The sequence below is a fragment of the Pongo pygmaeus genome, chromosome 21 (genome assembly GCF_028885625.2).
Source record: "Pongo pygmaeus isolate AG05252 chromosome 21, NHGRI_mPonPyg2-v2.0_pri, whole genome shotgun sequence".
NCBI classification, from domain to species: domain Eukaryota; kingdom Metazoa; phylum Chordata; class Mammalia; order Primates; family Hominidae; genus Pongo; species Pongo pygmaeus.
In genome coordinates, this window is record NC_072394.2 from 44,501,137 (window position 1) to 44,516,301 (window position 15,165).

At 41.2% G+C, this 15,165-nt stretch overlaps 1 pseudogene; it reads right to left on the reverse strand.

The window, feature by feature from the left end:
- Window positions 1-11,171: 11,171 nt before the first annotated feature.
- Window positions 11,172-13,693, reverse strand: LOC129021647 (neurofilament heavy polypeptide-like; annotated as a pseudogene).
- Window positions 13,694-15,165: the final 1,472 nt, after the last annotated feature.

Sequence of the window (15,165 nt, forward strand, 5' to 3'; positions counted from 1 at the left end):
CCAGAATATCCTGAATTCTTCACAAAAGTCTTCTTGAGGGGGAAGCATTAATAGAGCTCCTTAGAGAGACATGAGTCCTTCTCTCCCTAAGGTCTTGATACAAGAGAGTCTTGTTAACTGTCAGCCAGTATCACACTGGTTACCTCCTGGAGCCTGTGTGGGAAAGAGCATCTCAATGCCTTGAGGGAGACTTTGGGTTGAAACGGGTTTCCAGGATAATTAACACCAATTGAGAACACAGGCAAAACTTCTTGTCTTCCAAATTTGAAGCCCACATTAGCTAATTAGTTCTAATTAGAGGCTGACAGTTCCATGTGGCACAGTGAGCATGTAATAGGCAGATGTTTTTGTATGTGTCTTGACAAATTAATGATGAAGATGGGTTGGCGGATTTCTTTACAGGCCCATGGGCCAGCTAGGTGCTAGAACATACCTTTTCTTGGGAAAGGGTTTTGGTTTTGGGGAAGCTTACATGGTGCCCCCAGAGGAAGCCCATCTATTGATAATAATGCCTTTATGTATTCCAGAAACACATAGTGAGCACCTACATTGGCTAAGAATTGGTTGAAGTACTGAAGGAGACACTACTTTCACTATATGGAATCCCAAAGTCTAGATGGGAGGCAAAAATAAACCGAGAGCATCCAGTGGCATCCTAGCCAAAGCAGTAAGATAAGAAAAATACAAAAGGAGATATAAATATTAGGAAGATCCAAAATGCCACAGTTTGTATGATTCCATTTATATGACATCTTGGAAAAGGCAAAATTATAGTAATGGAGGACAGATCAGGGCGTGCCAGGGTTTGGGGATGGGAAGAGGCATTGACTAAAAAAGGGCAGCACAAAGGAATTATTTGGAATTGTTCTGCATCCTTATAGTGGTGGTAGTTATACAAGTCTGTGTATGTGTTGAAACTCGTAGAACCGTATGCCAGTTTTCCTGCATGTTATTTTAAAAAATGAAAGAAGAAAAAATGGATTACAGCTTATGTGTGTACCAACATCTATGCATCTCAGTGTTGAATAAAAACCCACAAATTTATTTTATATTGTTTGAATTTTCAGACAGTTTTGAAAAACATGTCTTTAAAAAGTAATCCTTAGCTCAGTTTGTATACATACGTATTTTTATAACATGAAGATCTTTTGCATTAATGCATAAACTAGTTGAAATAAACAAGGAAAGAATTGTAAACTTTAACTCATATAAAAATAAATTAACATAAAAGTGTTAAATTTGGGTTTATAGGAGATATGGAGAGAATCCTCATGGCATTTGAGACTCTAATTCTACTTTTTCCTGAGCCTTTGGGTTTAGTGAGATGCCTCAATATCCTTATGATAAATTTACCATACTTGTTTAGCCTAAAAAATACCATGATTTATAAGTGACATATCTGTCTATATCAAAAATTCAAGAGACTCAGCTAAAAGTAGTTGATGCTAATAAGAGTGTTCAGTAAGGTAGTGGGATGTAAGATGAACATGAAGAAAAATAGCATTTCTATTGATTAGAAATATGTAATTAGAAAATATATATAAAAGGATCCAATTTATAACAGCAGCAATAAAAACAATATAAAACTCTTGGTAATTAACTAGAAATAGTCCAGATTTATATGAAAGCAAATACATTACTGAAAGCCATGAAGAATGGCTGGAATCAATGAAGAGACATATCGTGGTCCTGGAGTGGAAGAGTCAATCAAAAGTGTAAAGATGTCAGTCCTTGCCAAACTTATGAGTAAGCTCAAAGCAATCTCAGTGAAAATTTGCATGAGCAAAAGCATGGGGGATGTGAAAGCTGATTCCTCAGAACTTAAGCAATCTAGGCGGACTGACTGAAGCATTGGTGGTGAGAGTATGAGGTGTTCTCCTTGGACCAGACTATGAAGAGCCTAGGCTGCTAGACTGAGGACCATGCCCTTCATCTGACAGCCCATAAGAAGCTCTCGAAGATTTCAGTTCAAGATCTAATAAGATCAGAACTGTGTGTGAGAAATAGATCTTGGCTGATGTGTAGGATTGAAGGAAAGGGTGAGACCCAAGGCAGGGACCCTGACCAGGAGGCTGCTAACTGGAATGGTCTGAAATGACTGCCATGCTGCCTGATCCAAAGGAGTTTCCCAGTGAATGTTAGCACTCTCCCCTCCTCTACACCCCACTCCCCTGCTCTTCCTTTGCCTCCCCTTCCCTCCTCCTCTGAAGCAAAAGCCCAGTGGAGAAATGAACTAGCAGAGTTGCCTTGAGAGGGGGTGAGATATTTTCTGCCAGTCTGGGGTAATTGGGGAGGGTTATCTTAAGGAAGATGCCAAGGTTTGGAATCTGGAAGCCTGGGTGGACAATAATGATGATAAATGCTACTTCAAATATTTATTTATTTATTTATTTAAGACAGAGAGTCTCACTCTGTCACCCAGGCTGGAGTGCAATGGCACAATCTCGGCTCACTGCAACCTCTGCCTTCCGAGTTCAAGTGATTCTCCTGCCTCAGCCTCTCCAGTAGCTGGGATTACAGGCACACGCCACCACACCAGGCTAGTTTTTTAAATTTTTAGTAGAGATGGGGTTTCACCATGTTGGTCAGGCTGGTTTTGAACTTCTAATCTCAAGTGATCCACTTGCCTCAGCCTCCCAAAGTGCTGGGATTACAGGCGTGAGCCACCGTGCCCAGCCTAAATGCTACTTTTTATTGAGCATCCACTATCTGTAAGACAGGAACTAGCACTATCCCATTTTTAAATTTTTTTAAATATATTTTTTATTTTTATTTATTTATTTATTTTTTAAAGAGGAAACAAAGAGGTTAAGTGTTCAGAAAGCTGAGGCAGAACCTAACCTGGTCACTGGTCATATCACCGACATCCCAGCACCTGGCACAAAGAGTTCAGCAAATGTTTGCTGTTCACCAGATGTTGCTTCTCTAGGAATTTCCTTGCTGTGGGTTTGGCTGATGCCTTATCTTTATGAGTAAATCCCTTTTCCTTTCATAAATAAGTCACCATTTTGCAAGGAGGGGAAGAGAAGCGTTGAACAGGAAGGGTGGGGAGGTAGGAGCAGAAAAGAAGGGGCTGAGTAATGGAACTCGAGGTGTTTCTATAAATTAGGAACCACCCAGCTTGCCACTGACCCAGGCATCTTTATCAATTTGCTCCTCCAGGCCATGCCAGCCTAGCACAATAAAGCTTCCTGTCCATTTCAGGCTTAATCACACAGAACGTAAATCCCTCAGCAGAAAGGCAGCTGCGAGGGATGGGGCACAATCCGCAGGGCTGTTCATTTTCATCTTCTGGTACGTAATGAAATCAGGAATGCATGCCTGCTCACCAGGGCTGCTTTGCTCCAAATTGTTAAGTAAGCATCCCTGCTTTAGCCTCATTAGACTCCTGAGGCCGCTGATGAAGGGGGATGGAAACCAGCATTTATTGAATGATTCTGGTGTGCTAGATACTTTCTACGTGATTCACTCCTCTAAAAAGCCCTGTGACATGGGCACTACTATCCTCATTTTACAGCTAAGGAAACTGAGCTCAGAAAGGTCAGCCCAAGATCACGGACAGACAAAACGAGTAGGGAATCATGAAGTGACATATCTGTGCAATTTCAAATCCTATACCCCAAGCCTTTTTTTTTTGCAGTTATTAGATATAAAATAACTTTTATATAATTTTGGGGGGATTTCTGGGAGAAATTTGAGGGAACTGAAGGTTATTCCTTTTCGTAATTCATTTTGGTTGTGCCAATTTAATTAACATTCACTGAGAGTCTGATCCACTGTGGCTCTGATTTTTAGGCATAACTTTTGTGTCCATCATTCATGCTAAATAGAGATAGTAGTCCTGTCCTCTGCTTCTGCTCCTTTTTCTTCTTCTTAGTTTTTAGATATCCTGGTTTGTGTTCTAGTTCATAATATCTGCCCTAAGATCTTCATTCTTATTTTGAAAACTACATTTAGTTCCTCTTCTACTACCCCTTGTGCTGCCTCATCCGATTCTTATTTTGTCCCTTGTACTATTCAGGGACACCTGCGGCTCCAGGTCAGCGATGCACCTGCTAGTCCTGCCTCTACAGGACCCAACCCATCAGTTCCTAGCTTGTCCTTCTGGTGAGAATTGAGCACACTATACTGTGGACATAAAGACAAGTAAGTTGTCATTCATGCCCTGGATGAACATGGAACCTAAGTGGGAGGTACATACACACCTGAATAATTAAAAAATAAGCTATACCTTATACAAAAATCAATTCAAGATGGATTAAAGACTTAAATGTTAGACCTAAAACCATAAAAACCCTAGAAGAAAACCTAGGCATTACCATTCAGGACATAGGCATGGGCAAGGACTTCATGTCTAAAACACCAAAAGCAATGGCAACAAAAGCCAAAATTGACAAATGGGATCTAATTAAACTAAAGAGCTTCTGCACAGCAAAGGAAACTACCATCAGAGTGAACAGGCAACCTACAAAATGGGAGAACATTTTCGCAACCTACTCATCTGACAAAGGGCTAATATCCAGAATCTACAATGAACTCCAACAAATTTACAAGAAAAAAACAAACAACCCCATCAAAAAGTGGGCGAAGGACATGAAGAGACACTTCTCAAAAGAAGACATTTATGCAGCCAAAAAACACATGAAAAAATGCTCACCATCACTGGCCATCAGAGAAATGCAAATCAAAACCACAATGAGATACCATCTCACACCAGTTAGAATGGCAATCATTAAAAAGTCAGGAAACAACAGGTGCTGGAGAGGATGTGGAGAAATAGGAACACTTTTACACTGTTGGTGGGACTGTAAACTAGTTCAACCCTTGTGGAAGTCAGTGTGGCGATTCCTCAGGGATCTAGAACTATAAATTCCATTCGACCCAGCCATCCCATTACTGGGTATATACCCAAAGGACTATAAATCATGCTGCTATAAAGACACATGCACACGTATGTTTATTGCCGCATTATTCACAATAGCAAAGACTTGGAACCAACCCAAATGTCCAACAATGATAGACTGGATTAAGAAAATGTGGCACATATACACCATGGAATACTATGCAGCCATAAAAAATGATGAGTTCACGTCCTTTGTAGGGGCATGGATGAAACTGGAAATCATCATTCTCAGTAAACTATCGCAAGAACAAAAAACCAAACACCGCATATTCTCACTCATAGGTGGGAATTGAACAATGAGAACACATGGACACAGGAAGGGGAACATCACACTTCGGGGACTGTTGTGGGGTGGGGGGAGGGGGGAGGGATAGCATTGGGAGATATACCTAATGCTAGATGACAAGTTGGTGGGTGCAGTGCACCAGCATGGCACATGTATACATATGTAACTTACCTGCACATTGCGCACATGTACCATAAAACCTAAAGTATAATAATGATAATAATAATAATAATAAAAGAAAAAAAAAAAAAGCTATAATTAAACAAATGCTAGAGTAAAGTGCATACATAAATTTTAGGAAGTTGGTTGGTAGGGGAGTAAATAATGTGTTGTTCTTTAAGTCATAATAAATTTCAAAATATCTGTTAACATCTATTTCCTCTATTCCCATTACTATGTGAATTCTTAGTTCCTGACAAATGAATTAGTTGAAACAGTAACATTATTTTGATATTTTTATTTATTGTTTATTCAGTCTGGGTCAATATCATAGAATGCTGAATCAGCAGGCAATTCCACAATAATCTGCTTGAGAACAAGAATTCGAATATGATATGTTGTAGGGATAGCAGGATACCAATATGGGGAGTGGGTTTGGGTAGCCCCCCATACCCTTAAGTGAATAAAGGGCTAGGCTGGAAAGTTATGAATGTGGAATGGATGGTTTGAGAACTCCAGACCTGGGGCAGGTCAACACTGACCTCTTAGGAGGAAGGAGTTTAGACGGGATAACATTTTGACATCCCCTTTGGACAGGGACCCTATGGATTAAGTGGGAAAGCTAGAGAGGGAGAAGGAAGTGGTTGTTCAGATAACATAGGTGGGACTTCCAGATTCAGGTGGCATCTGGCTGTGGCACTTGGGTTACCTTTTCTCCTCACCCGTGGCACTTCTCACGAAGACACAGAAACCACTGCTACTTTTCGGTAACATGGATTCTGGGCCTTGGGTGGAGTTTTTACTTAGTAAAGCAAGGATGACACTCTTGGGCAAAAGGACAGAAAATACATGATAGGAGATTTTCAGTTATTACTCCTGTCTACTTCCTGCCTTAAAGGCAGTGTCTCCACTGAACCAAAGGAGAGAAACCCGCACTTACTACACAGAAGCTGTTTCTGAGGACATTTAACCTCCAGCACTCCCTATTATCACTTCTATTGATTTACCATTTGTGGGACTAATTTTAACTTTCTAGAAATTAAAAAAGCAGGAAGGGATTGTGGCAGATGAAAACAGGATATGGATCTTTGCATATGTGTCTTAGTCTGTTTGTGCTGCTAAAACAAAATGCCATAGACTAGGTAATTTATAAGGAAGATAAATGGATTTTTTCATGGTTCTGAGGATCTGGAAGTCTAATATCAAGGCACTAACATCCGGTGTCTGGTGACGGCTGCTCTCTGCTTCCAGGATGGCTCCTTCTTGCTGCGTCTTCCAGATGGGATGGGCACTGTGTCCTCACATAGCAGAAGAGTGGAAGAGAAAACACCCACTCCCTCAAGCCCTTTTAAAATGCCGTAATCCCATGCATGAAGGTTTTGCTTTCATGACTTAATCACCTTTTAAAGGCCCCACCTGTTAACACTATCATTTGGGTGATTAAGTTTCAACATATGAATTTTGGGGTGCACATTCAGGCCATACCAATACCAGACTGTGAAATCAACAAAATTGACTGTGAAATCTATGAAAGAGTAGAGCTAGAGAGACCTGTAAGACAGTTATATGCTGGTGAATGTAAATGTCCATGCATTGCTTTTCCCAAAGCAGAGACGGCTGCATACAATTATCCCAGAATATTCCCTCCACATGTTCCGAAGTCAGCCCATTCTGGTCTAGAATACACATGAGAGAAAGGACTGTACCACTAGGAATTTGGAAGCTGTGCATATTAATCAGCCCTCAGCTTAAGGTCTAGATATGGATTCTAATTATAGTTATGTAGTTGATAACAAGGACCAAAGAAGATCCATCCAAACTATGTACTGGCAACATGCCTGACCAGCTTTCTCCTTTATCAAGCATGAATAATAGGAAAAACAAAACAAGAGACCTTGAAGATTTTTCTGAGACATAAAAAGGAGAATACTGGATTCAGAGGAAAAATGTCTTGAAAAAATATAAAATAGTTAATAAAGGCATTTAGTAGGATGCGTCTTTTCATGTTCTCAGTAAATTTGAATGCTGAGATACAAGAAACGACAGATGACATAGTAAGATTAAAAGAGTTGCTAAGATGCAAGCAGAGATTGAGGTAAAGATTGTAAATACCTGTAAAATCCAATAGCTTAATAAAACTTGTATTGGGATTAGAAGCAGTAAAGAAAATAAATAATATTGCAGAAAATGGAGTTGGTGTTAAGGAAGACGCAGTTAAGAAGATTTCCTGGAATGCAGAGAAAAAGCCCAGGGAAAGAAGGTAGTTATCAATGGGGAGGATATATGGAGGACAGAGAATGGAAATTCTGGGCTGTAGGGACAAAAGATGGAAGCAGTGTCACTGCACCCAGGGGCAGGGATCACCAAGTAGAAACTGGAAAAAGAGGGAGCCTTGTCCAGCCCAAGTTGGAGTCACAGAAGGGATGCAGTCAAGGCAAGGAAGAGGGGGAAATACCCTTCTTCTTGCTTTCCACACTGCAATCTTCTGCCAGTCTGTATCGCTGGCCAAACCCATCCTGAAGGGAGTGGATGAGGGAACCTGGAAAATGCAGCCTGTATGGGTCAGCCCTACTGTGATACCAAATAAGCAACGGAAAGGGCAGGGATGGGCATGAGGGCAAAAACAGGTGAAGGACTGGTCTATACAACTTAGAAGACACCTTTTACAACAAAAAGCCACCTGAGTCAAAAGTTGATTTGACTGACACAAATTAAATGTATCAGTTAAATATGTGAAGGCCAAACATGACAGTAAATGGATTAAATGCCTCCATTAAAAGAAGATCTGTCTTAGATTTGGTTTAGAATCCACCAAAGCCAATTATAGCTATTTGTCAAAGCTTCACCTAAAAGAGGCAAAGAAAAATGCTAAAAATAAAAACTGAGACTAGGAGTGACAGTATTAACATCAGTAAGAAAGTATAGTACAAGGTAAATACAATTATTAAGATAGAAGTCATTTTATGCCAATGAAAGATAAAATTCACATGAATGCTATGATGCTAATTTCCATTTATCTCAGTGATTCTCAACTAAGTTGGTGAAAGATGCCCCAAAGATCATATCAGAGTCTGAGAAGTCATTTTATAAAAACTCACATACACACATATTCTGATATTCAGCGGGAAGGGGCGAGTAATCCCATTTCCACTGACCCAGAATTACTATTGATGGGCATACATTGCAGCCTTCAGATGTTGAGGTAACAAACCAACCAACCAACCAATAAAACCCTAAACAAACCCAAAACAAAACAAAACAAAAAACCAAAAAACCATCATGTAGCCTTTGGTTTAAAAAAAAATGTATAATTAGTAATATTGACTTTGATTTAATAGATTTGGATTAAATTTTGTGTTCTGAAAATGGCAAGAAAATTTTCATTGTTTTTGTGCAATAAAACATGGAATATTTATCACAACCTATACTAGTTTATAAAGAAAATTGATGATCAAGATATTGGAAATGATTCTGGATAAATTCTCTGATAAGAATGAAATAAAATTAAAATTAGTATAATTTTATAAAGTGTCAATGAAAAATTCCAAACATCAGTTGGCTGTTAACATGTGGCTTTATTTCTGGATTTTCTATGCTGTCCCATTGGTTTATGTGTCCAGTTTTATACCAATACCATGCTGTTTTGGTTATTATAATTATGTTTTTGAATGCTGTTGGATTTGATTGGCTAATGTTCTGTTGAGGATTTTTGCATCTGTGTGCATTAGGGATACTGGCCTGTAGTTTTCTCTTTTACATGTGTGTCCTTATCTGGTTTTACTATGAGGGTAATGCTGGCCTTGTAGAATGAATTAGGGAGAATTCCCTCCTCTTAGATTTTTGGGAGTAATTTCAGAAGGATTGGTATTAGCTTATCTTTGTAAGTTTTGTAGAATTCAGCTGTGAATGCATCTGGTCCTGGGCTTTTCTCTGTTGGGAGAGTTTTTATTACTGATTCAAACTCACTATTCATTTTTGGCCAATTTAAGTTTTCTATTTCTTCCTGATTCAGTCTTGGTTGGTTGTGTGTTTCCAGGAATTTATCCATTTCCTCTAGGTTTTTCAGTTTGTTAGCATATAGTTGTTCATAATCGTTTTTTGTTTTTCTGTAGCATCAGTTGTAATGTCTCCTTTTTCATTTCTGATTTTGTTGATTTAAGTCTTCCCTTTTCTTGTTTAGTCTAGCTAGTGGTTTATTGACTTTGTTTATCTTTTCAAAGAATTGACTTTTTTCTTTTATTGACTTTTTAATTTTTTAGTCTCTATTTCATTTAGTTCATTCTAATCTTTATGATTTTTCTGCTGATTTGGGGTTTTGTTGTTTTTTCCTTTTTTAGTTTCTTTAGGTACATTGTTAGACTGTTAATTTATAATATTTCCACATTTTGATGTAGGCATTTATTAATATAAACTTCCCTCTTAGCACTGCTTTTGCTATATCCCACAGGTTTTGGTTGTTGTATTCCCATTTTAATTTGTTTCAAGAAATTTTTGATTTTCATCTTAATTTCTTTGTTGATGTAATAGTCATTCAGGAGCATTTTTTAAATGAATTTGTATAGTTTCCAGAGTTCCTCCTGGTATTGATTTATTTATTTTATTCAATTGTGGTCTAAGAAGATAATATAATTTTGATTTTTAAAATTTGTTGAGACTTGCTTTGTAGCTTAACATATGGTCTATCCTGGAGAATATTCTATGTGCTGATGAAAAAATGCATATTCTGTGGTTGTATAGAATGATCTGTAAATGTTAGGTCCATTTGGTCTAAAGTCCCGTTTAAATCCAATGTTCTTTGTTGATTTTATGTCTAGATGATCTGCTCAATGCTGAGAGTGGAATGTTAAAGTTCCCCACCACTACTGCATTGCATTTATCTCTCTCTTTGGACCTAGAAATATTTGCTTTATGAATCTGGATGCTCTAGTATTGAGTGCATATATATTTGGAATTGTTATATCCTCTTGCTGGGTTGATCTTTTTATCTTTATGTAATAATGTTCTTTGTGTGTGTGTGTGTGTTTTTTTTTTACTGTTTTTGAGTTGAAGTCTGTTTTATGTGACAGAAGTACAACTATTCCTGCTCATTTTTGGTTTCCATCTGCATGGAATATCTTTTTCCATCTTTTTACTTCCAGTCTATGTGTCTTTACTAATAATTTGAGTTTCTTGTAAGAAGCAAATAGTTCGATCACATTTTTAAAAGACTCTATTCCGCTATTCTCTTTATTTTTTTCATTTTATAAACACTTGGTTTTATTGCACAGAAGAAGTTGAAAGTGGACTCCAGTGGAAAGTGTGCACTGGCACAATTCAGTGGCCAGTGCCCAGCCCTACCCGGACAGCTCTTCTAGAATAGAGAGCTCTGGGCAAGGGCTTGACCACTCCTTTGGAAAACAGAAGGCATGTAGAAATAGTTTAAGACATGTCAAGCATAATGTGTTTGTAACTGCTCATTCATTATTGTGGTCATCTGTCAGTTGCACATAGAGGAAATAAATGCACTTATTTGGAAAGGAGGGGGGCAGTTTTTTATAGACAAGAGTTTACCTGTGGCATTCAGCATGTACCACATTCAGCTACATAAGCTTTCATAACAATTGTCCATCGCTTGGGGAGGGTGTGGGGGCAGGGGGCTGGGAGTGCCCTCTTTTGCTACCATATTGCTAACAGAAATTCCTGTTTGAAGAAGGAGGCCCCATCATCTAAGCAGTTTCTTCTTACATTAAGAGAGAAAAAGTGAAAATTGCATTACTCCGATCCTTGAGCTCTGGGCCCCTTCTGAGTTTCTTCGGCTGCTCCAGACATTCCTTTCTCCGTGCCTTACTTCCCCTTGGCAGCCTTGTCTTCTGTGGCTTTCTCTGGAGGCCTGCTGTCTTTTCGGTCTGTGCTGGAGGATTTTTCAGCCTTTTCTGCCTTATGTTTGCTTGGGTCCCTTGAGAGGGTCTTGTCATCCTCCTTGGTTTTGGCCTCTGTCTTGGGTTTCTCCTCAGGCTTCTTGGCCTTGGTGGCCTTCTCCTCCTTGGTGTCTTTTTTCTCTGGTGCTGCCGCTGCCTCCTCCTCCTCTGCTGGTTTGGTGGGTCCCTTGGCTTTGGCATCATCTGGTTCCTTCTTGGCCACCTGTCATCTCTTTGGGTTTAGCGTCTTCCTTCACCTCCATGTTGGCAGGAGCCTCCTTCTCTGGGGTGGCTGCTTTTTTCTTATCTTTAGTGTCTTCCTTCTTGGCTTCAACTTTGGATTCTTTGGGCTTTTCGACGGCCGGTTCCTTCTTTTCCTCCACCTTGGGCTCTGGAGCTTCCTCCTTGGGTGCCTCCTCTTTCTTGCTGTCCTCTTTCTCCTCCGTTTTTGGCATGGTGGGAGCTTTCTCTTCCTCTGCTTTCTTTGGGGGATCTTTGACTTTCACCTCCTGGGGCTTCTTTTCCTCCTTCACTGGGGACTTCACCTCTTCCTTCTTTGGGATCTCCTTCTCAGGGGCCTTGGCATCCTCCTTCAGGGGAGACTTCGTCTTCTCTGGGGACCTGACCTCCTCCTTGACAGGGCTTTTGGCCTTTTTGGGGGATTTGTCTGCAGGGGACCTTGCTTCCTCCTTCGTTGGAGTCTTGGCTTCTGGAGACTTCACATCAAGAGTCTTGGCCTTCTCTGGGGATTTTGCTTCCTCCTTCACTGGAGACTTGGCCTTCTCGGGAGACTTGACTTCAGCTGGAGATTTTGCCTCTTCCTTCTCAGAGGACTTCGCTTCCTCCTTTGTTGGGGACTTGGCCTTTTCAGGGGACTTGACCTCAGTTGGAGACTTTGCTTCTTCCTTCACTGGGGACTTGGCCTCAGCTGGTGACTTTGCTTCTTCCTTCACTGGGGACTTGGCCTTCTCTGGAGACTTGGCCTCAGCTGGTGATTTTGCCTCTTCCTTTGCTGGGGACTTGGCCTTCTCGGGGAACTTGACCTCGTCGGGGATTTTGCTTCCTCTTTCTCTGGGGACTTGGCCTCAGCTGGTGACTTTGCCTCTTCATTCACTGGGGACTTGGCTTCCTTTTCTGGGGATGTGGCCTCTTCTGCTGGGTGAGACTTTGCTTCTTATCCCCCTTCTGTCCCCTCCTCTTCACCCTCTTCTTCCTCCTTGACCTCCTCCTCTCTGGCCTCTTTCTCCTCTTCTTCAGTCACTTCTTCAGTCACTTGGGTCTCCTCCATCTGTTCCCCCACAATCACAGTTTCTCTGACTTCTCTACCACTTTGATCTTCTCTTCGCTTTTGACCTTTATGTGAGTGGACACGGAGGGAATTTTGGGGAGTCTTTCTGGAAGCGAGAAAGGAATGGGGCCGAAGCTAGTCCGACACTCTTCGCCTTCCAAGAGTTTTCTGTAAGCGACTATCTCTATATCCAAAGCCATCTCAACATTAAGCAGGTCCCAGTATTCTCACTGCTGGGCTATCATCTCCCACTTGGTGGTCCTCAGCTCGGCTTCTAGCTGCTGAATGACTTCCTCGTAGGAGGCAATGTTGGCCTGATGACGGTCCTCCAGCTCAGAGCGCTGCCTCTCCAGTGAGTCTTTGGTGCTTTTCAGTGCCTCTAGCTCTGTGGTCCTGGCCTGCAGCTGACGCCAGTACTCAGTTATCTCCTCCTACGCTGAGCGCATGGCATCTATGTTCACCTTCGTTGCCTCTAACAGTCAGTCCAGCCTCACTCAGAACCACTCCTCGGACTGCAGCGTGCTCTGCACTGCATGGCCTTCAAGCTGCACGCCGCACCGATCTCGCTCAGCGCCGATGTCACGTCGCACTTGAGGGCGTTGCGCAACTCAGCCTGCCCCCTGCGCGGGCCGCCGCCTCGGCCTCTTCGCGCTGCCAGACCTCATTGTCGAGGCGCTGGCACACGTGCGTGATGTCCTCGAGCAGGTGCTCCTGTTCCAGGCGCAGCTGCCCAGGCGCAGCATCGCACCGCGCGTCTCATGGATCTCGCGGCCTGCCTCGCCCTCCAGGCTGCGGTTGTGCGCCTCCAGCTGCGGCTCCTTGTCCATGTAGCCCGCAAAGCGGTCCTTCGGCGCCTGCAGCTGCTCTTCCTCACTGCTCGCTGTAGCCACCGCCACCACGCATCCCTCTGGCTGGTTACTCAGCGTGTCCCGCGAGTCGGTGCTCGAGGTGGCGCCTGCGCCGCAGAAGCGGCTGGGCGAGGCGGACACGGAGCTCACGGACGTCCACGTCCATGAGTGGAAGTCGCTGGAGGAGCCGGCGGCCGAGCGCGTCCCGCCTGCGCCGCTCTTTGGGGCCAGCGCCTAGTGGAGGCTGCCGCCGCCGTGCAACGGCAGGAACAGGGCGCCCAGCAACGCGTCCGCGCTTCGGAAGCTCATCATGGCTGGAGCAGGTGCGCGGGGCCGGGCCGGGAGACACTGCTTCTCTATCTTTTAAGTGGAGAATTTAATCCGTTTACATCCAAAGTTATTGATATGTCAGGCTTTGTTCCTGTCATATTGTTAATTGCTTTCTGGTTATTTTATATATTGTTTGTTCTTTTCTTTCTCTTTTATTGTTTGATGGGTTTCTGTAGTGGTACCACTTGAGTTTTTTCTTTCTCCATTTTGTAATAGCTTTTCCAGTGAATTTTATATTTTCATGTATTTTCATGATGGTAAATGTTGTTTTTTCATTTCCAGTTTTAGGACTCTCTTGAGCGTTTCTTGTAGGACCAGTCTAGTGCTAATGAATTCCCTCAGCATTTGGTTGTCTGAGAAAAACTTTATTTCTCCTTCATTTATGGAGGATAATTTTGCCGAATGTAGTATTCTTGTGTGACAGTTTTTTTTTTCTTTTAGCAGTTTGCATGTATCATCTTATTATCTTCTGGTCTGTACGATTTCTGCTGAGAAATCTGTTAGTGTGCTGAAGTTTCCTTTATAGGTGATGAAATGCTTTTCTCTTGTTTTTAGGATTCATTCTTTTTCTTTGACTTAAGACGGTTTGACTATAATACGCCATGGAGAAGACCTTTTGTGTTGTATTTTCCTGGGAATTGCTGGAAGATTGAGCCTCTTGTATCTGAATGTTTAAATATCTTGCTAGACTTGGGAAGTTTTTGTCTATTATTTAATTAAATAGGTTTTCCAATTCTTTCTTTCTCTCTTCACCCTTGGGAATACTGACAATTCAAATATTTAATAACTTCGTGTTGTCCCAAATGTCATGAAGGCTTTGCTTATTGTTTTAACTCTTTTTTTCCTTTATTTTTGTCTGACTGGGTTATCTTAAAAGACCTATATTCGAGTTCTGAGATTCTTTCTTCTGCCTGATCTAGTCTATTGTTGGAGCATTCAAATGTATTTTGTATTTGCGTCAATAAATTTTTCAGTTCCAGAATTTACATTTAGTTATTTTAAGAAGTATCTATCTCTTTGGTAAATTTCTTATGTTTATTTTGAATTGCTTTTCTTATTTCCTTGAATTGTTTTTCAGAATTCTCTTGTATCACATTGAGCTTCTTTAAAATCAATATTTTGAATTCTCTATATGGAATTTTAAATTTCTTTTTGATTAAGATCTATTGCTGAATAATTATTGTGCTCCTATGCAGGTGTCATATTTCCCTGCATTTTTATGTTTTCTGTGTCCTTACAATCGATATCTGCACATCTGGTGTAACAGTCATTTTTTTTTTCTATTTTTGATTTACTTTTGTAGGGAGAACTTTTTCCTGAAGCTCTATGTATGGTATTGAGTGGGTAGGACACATTACTTTGATTCTGGGTGCATACAGTAATGTAGTCTCTGCATGATTTCTTTGTCTGTAGACAGTGTTAGTGGAATCTGTTATTTCCTCAGTGGGTTACGT